The following is a 6,386-nucleotide window of genomic DNA, read 5'->3' on the forward strand; positions in this document are numbered from 1 at the left end:
TGGTCCGGGTGTCCTGGTTCCAGCTGTGGTCCGGGTGTCCTGGTACCAGCTGTGGTCCGGGTGTCCTGGTTCCAGCTGTGGTCCGGGTGTCCTGGTACCAGCTGTGGTCCGGGTGTCCTGGTGCCAGCTGTGGTCCGGGTGTCCTGGTACCAGCTGTGGTCCGGGTGTCCTGGTACCAGCTGTGGTCCGGGTGTCCTGGTGCCAGCTGTGGTCCGGGTGTCCTGGTACCAGCTGTGGTGCAGGTGTCCTGGTACCAGCTGTGGTGCAGGTGTCCTGGTACCAGCTGTGGTCCGGGTGTCCTGGTACCAGCTGTGGTCCGGGTGTCCTGGTGCCAGCTGTGGTCCGGGTGTCCTGGTGCCAGCTGTGGTCCGGGTGTCCTGGTGCCAGCTGTGGTCCGGGTGTCCTGGTGCCAGCTGTGGTCCGGGTGTCCTGGTACCAGCTGTGGTCCGGGTGTCCTGGTACCAGCTGTGGTGCAGGGTGTCCTGGTACCAGCTGTGGTGCAGGTGTCCTGGTACCAGCTGTGGTCCGGGTGTCCTGGTACCAGCTGTGGTCCAGGTGTCCTGGTACCAGCTGTGGTGCAGGTGTCCTGGTACCAGCTGTGGTCCGGGTGTCCTGGTACCAGCTGTGGTGCAGGTGTCCTGGTACCAGCTGTGGTGCAGGTGTCCTGGTACCAGCTGTGGTCCGGGTGTCCTGGTGCCAGCTGTGGTGCAGGTGTCCTGTCTCCCTGTAGCTCACTCACTCATTCCGTCCTCTGCTCAGGCTGTAACTGACACTGTTTAGTGTAATTCTTTTCTTATGGGACACATTTCAGTTTCACAGAGCAGCAGATGATCAACTGACCTCCAGTAACAGAACACAGCAGACGTGGGTTTAAGGCAGAAGCTGGAGCCGGCGCTGGAGCCAGGTCAAACCCACCAATAGAAACTCTTCTCTCATCCATCGGCGTAGGCCACGCCCATTAAGTGCTGTTAAATTCGGAAGTAAAACTTTTGAAGTTGCAAACAAAGAGGAGTGATTTTCAAACAAAACTTTTGAAGTCTCAAGCAAAAGTTTTTAACTCACAAGCAAAGAGGACGGATTTATAAGTAAAATGATCTGGTTTTTTTATTGCCAGTCTTTTGCTCTCAAATCTCTTTTTCGGTTGCAAATCCATTCTTTTTGATTGATGAGTTAAGAAACACATTTCTCTCCATAGTGTTTACTGCTATACTCCGTCATGTTGAGCAGGTTGGTTTTTGCCGCTCAGTCTGACTTAGAGGGGCGTGGCCTGGAGGGGGGGGGAGTGACCTATGTGCATAGCCTCTACATCCCCAAAACTCCATTTCAGGGTTATAGTAATTTTACCGACATGGTTTTTATACAAAAAAAGTGAAAAAAAACAACATCAATAAGAACGTACAACCAATTTTAAACCAAACTTTATTTAAAGGCAACTGCATAACTTGGATACATCACCTGTGAAGGACACAGAAAAAAGCACATAAATATGTCAAACAACAGAGGAAACAAACAAACAAACAAATAAACAAAACCCAAACCAAAAAAACACCTAAGTGTGTTGACCATGGGGACATGAAGGAGTCCTGGTCCCTGGTGGACTGACCAAAGGACCCAAAGGGACAGTAACCCCCCTTAGTTTGTGACCTGGACAGGGGGACAGTGAACCTTTATGCAGGTGTGGGACACAGATGGACATTTGGACGATGGACTGTGTGGACAGTCATCACACCACAGTTCATCCTCTTATATTCAGTGGAACGGAACACTGGGACTAAATCCAAATATCAGTTATTACTTTCATCCTGAAACTGATCAATTTAGTCTAATTTGGCTCTAAACCACAGGTGTCCAACATACGGCCTGTGGTCCAGAACCGGACCACCAAAGGGTCCAATCCAGGACACGGGATGAATGTGTGAAACGCAAAAATTAGACTGAAGAAATGAACGATCAAGGACGTTACAGTCCTGTTAGTTCAGGTTCTACATTCAGACCAGTCTGATCTAAAGTGGATCAGAACCAGGAAAAAACCATCAGAAATACTGACAGCTACAAATGTTTGTCTTTGTTTTAGTGTAAAAAAAAAAAGTACAATTACATAAAAATGTTTACATTCAGAAACTATCCTTTCACAAACTACAGTCTCTTTTCCATCGACTCAAATTGTGTGAATAAAAATTTACCTAATGGAAAAACGACAATTTCACTAAAACTCTTGTTTTTCGATTAAGTTTTTGCGCTGCAAGAGGTGGTTTTTTTGGGCATAACACAAATGGCATATCACACAAAACTGCAACAGAAAGACCTTTTTCTGAAACTAGAGTCACATGAATTAAAAAAACAAAAACAAAAAAATGAATGTTGATGGACGTTACAACAAGAGAAGAAGAATGAAACACCAGGAAACCCAATCGTTTTTGAACTTAGTACCAGATAGAGGGGTAATATAGAATAATAATGAATATATCTGTAAATAAACACCATATTTATGTTTGTCGTCATGTTTATGGAATGACTTCTCGTGTCATCTTGCGATAATAAACAAATCACTGCATTTATGATTTAATGGAAAAACCGACATTAGACACTTTTGTTTTTTCACATGAAGTGAACCAGTTGCTTTTCCTTTGACCCTCAAATTTCGCAAATATAAAAATTTACGTAATGGAAAAGCGACAATTTTGCCAAAACTCTCATATTTCAATTAAAAGTTTTTGTGCTGCAAGAGGTGGTTTTCGGGCGTAACACAAATGGTATTTCACAGAAAACTGCAATGGAAAGACCTTTTTCCACAACTAGGGTCACATGAATAAAAAGAACGGATGTTGACAGATGTTACAACAAGAGAAGAAGAAGAATGAAACACCAGGAAGCCCAATCATTTTTAAATTTAGTAGGAGATAGAGGGGTAATATAGAATAATAATGAATATATCTGTAAATAAACACCATATTTACGTTTGTCACCATGTTTATAGAAAGACTTCTCGTGTCATTTCGCGATAATAAATAAACAAATCATCGCATTTATGATTTAATGGAAAAACCCACATTATGAACTTCTGTTTTTTCAACATTTAGTAAATATTGGTAAAGTTTTGCGCAGATGTCCGATGGAAAAGAGACTAATGTGAGTAACCTGAACAAATATGAACATTAACTGTCGTATCAGACTTAAGTGCAGACTGTTCTAAATAAACTGTGTTTGTAGATCCACTGTGATCTGTACGTTCTAATGAACATGTGGAAATGAGGTGGAATGTTGTTAAAATGACACTTATTTTTCATAGAAGTTTCAGGTTGTTCCTGTCATTCACATTTGATAATGTCATTGTGTTTTGTTTTTTTTTATTGTTGTTCTGTTACTGGTCCGGCCCACTTTAGGTCCTACTGGGCTGAAGGTGGAACCTGAACCTGGATGACTCTGACGGTCCTGATCTGAACTGTGATGAGGACTGGACCATTAACGGTTCTACTGGGACCAGCATCCGGTTCCTCATGTTCAGACCATAATCGAGTTCAAAACCACAAAGAACCAGGTTTAGATGGTTTTCATGTCAACACTCAGGGTTGTGCTTATTTTAACATGAATGAAAATAAAAACGTGAACATGAGAGGAACCGGCTTTGTTGCATTTTTCCCTCATTTTCACACCAGTATCTTCTCCATTTGTTGTTTTACTAATTACCTACAAATAAAAATAACCACATGGTTTTTTCAACTGTTATGATCAAAACTACGACGACGTATTTAGGCCACATAAGAAAAACACCTGTCAATACCAGAATAAAGTCGTAAAATATCAACATAAAACCTGTAATTTAATGAGAATAAAGTCAAATACAAAAAGAGTCATAATTTTATGACAATGAAGTCGTAATTTTATGAGAATAACGTCGTAATTTAAAAACAGGCGGGAAAAATATCATAATATTATGGCAATAAAGTCGTACCCACTCGTTGAATAATGGATAATTCGGAACATTTTGTGAGGTTCTACTTTCATTTAGGTTTAGGCACAAAGGCCAAATACTGAGTCTATTAGCCCCTCCCACCAAATACTGAGCTTATTAGCCCCGCCCACCATCAACACATTAGCATTATTCGAAGGACTTTGAAGACAGTTCGCACACGTTTGGGTTTGTTTCGTCGTAAGAACTGAACAGATTTGGAGCAAATGACCTCTTAAGTGGAGGAGGAACTGACAATTTCTAAATTATGACTCTTTAATCGCACTATTGCAAATGTACTTTTTCAACATATTACTAATACCTTAGTCTATGGAAGAGGATTAGGGCCACTGGGGGAAAAAAATGAAGATCCAATAGGTTTTTTTAAATTATTGTTATTATGAGAAAAAAAGTCAGAATTCTGACTTTTTCCTCACAATAATAATAAAAAAAAAATATATTGGACCTTAATGTGATTAGATTTTTTCCCAGTGGCCCTAATCCTCTTCTGTATTAATCTCATAAATGTACAACATTATTTTTTATTAAATTATGATTTTTTTTTAAACTATGACTTTATTCTCATAATATTATGGCTTTATTCTCAAAATATTACGATTTTATTCTGGTTGTGACAAGTGTTTTTATTTTTCCGATGTGGTGCTAATACGCTGTCGTAGATATCGATGAACATGAATGTATTTTTTATTTATTTATTTATTTTTATCGTCCCGTCCTGTGAATGGGAAATCCAGAGGGATTCATCGACGCCATATTGTTTGATTGTGAGTTTGTACTGTGTCCTTTTCTTCATAGTCAACATTCAGTAACATGCCCAAATCTATTGAAGGTGAACAACGTAAAAACGTACTGATTGAATGGAACATCTAGCCCACATTCAGCGCCTAGAGGACGACACCAGGGAAGTGAACAGGACTGAGCGTCTGCTAAATACAATGAGCACTGAACGGCTGATAAGAGTAATAGACTTTTTCACAACATTTCTCTGACGTTTTCCTTTTTTTTTTTTTTTTTTTAAATTTCCGTGTCTTTCCATTGTCCTCATAGGAAACTTCAGGTCTACTCCGCAGATGTCAAACATACGGCCCGGGGGCCAAAACCAGCCCCCCCAAAGGGTCCGATCCAGTCCGATGGGAAAATGCAAAATTACACTGATCATATCAACAGGTAACGGCATCGAAAACCAGTTCAGGTTCCACATTCAGACCAATTCAGTCTCAAAGGGGTCAGACCAGTAACATACTATCATAATAACCGATCAATCAGGGGTATCAAACATGAGGCCCGGGGGCCAAAACTGGACCACCAAAAGGTCCAGTCCGGCCCTTTGGTGAAGATATGCTTCACCTGTTTCAATTGTTTTTATTTTAAACTGTTTTTATCCGTCTTACTTATTTTCTATTTTTATTCTCTGTATTTATTATACCCTGCCTGTAACACTGAGATTTTTAGATAAAAATGTAAAGTGCGTTACAAATATAACTTATAAAACTTATTATTATTAGATATGAACGATCAATCATTTTAGTTTGGGGGCGACATAAAGCTCTACTTCTATCCTAAGGGGGTTGGACTAGTAAAAGATGGTCAGAATAACCTAATAATAATAATAATAATAATAATAATAATAATAAAAATAATAATGATATAGACATAACATTGGAGGCATAATGGTGTTACTGAGGTTGTTCGTGTTATTCACATTTTTTAAAGGATCGTTTGTAGATGCAAACATTTTTATCATGTCATTGTATTGTTTTTGGTTTGGTTTGTTTGTTTGTTTACACTTTTAACAGCAAAACTATTGGTTGAATTCCTACATATTTGGGTTTATAGATTACCAGTGACCCAGAATAGATGTGGTTACATTTTGGGAAAAGTAGGTCAAAGTTCACATTTTTTTAGGAATTGTTAACCACCCCCCCACCCCCCCATTTACTTCTAATGGGTGAAATTTCAAATCACTTTAAAAATATCTATTTTAACTCAATTTACTTAAAATGTTGCAGAGATATACAGATTAATTTTAGACACCAATCTGCAAAATAGCTGAGGGAAATCTTTTGTTAAATTTGGACTTTTTTTTCCCTTTACTTATAAATTTGTGAAATTTCAAATGTCTATAAAAACACCAATTTTGTTTCAATTTACTTCAAACTAGGCACATATATAATTTTTATATTTAACAAATATTGAATATGCATGAAAGAGTGGATCGATGCCAAAACAGCTACAATGCGTGCGAGGGGCACCACTTGGAACCACTTGATTAAGGGAGAATTTATAGATGCAAACATTTTCATCATGTAATTGTATTTTTTTCCACTGATATTATTTTATTGGTCTGACCTGCGTGAGATTCTTTTGGACTGTATGAGTTTGACACCCCCTGGTGTAAATAATGGAAACCCCCAGT

Source organism: Sphaeramia orbicularis, chromosome 24, assembly GCF_902148855.1.
Source record: "Sphaeramia orbicularis chromosome 24, fSphaOr1.1, whole genome shotgun sequence".
NCBI classification, from domain to species: domain Eukaryota; kingdom Metazoa; phylum Chordata; class Actinopteri; order Kurtiformes; family Apogonidae; genus Sphaeramia; species Sphaeramia orbicularis.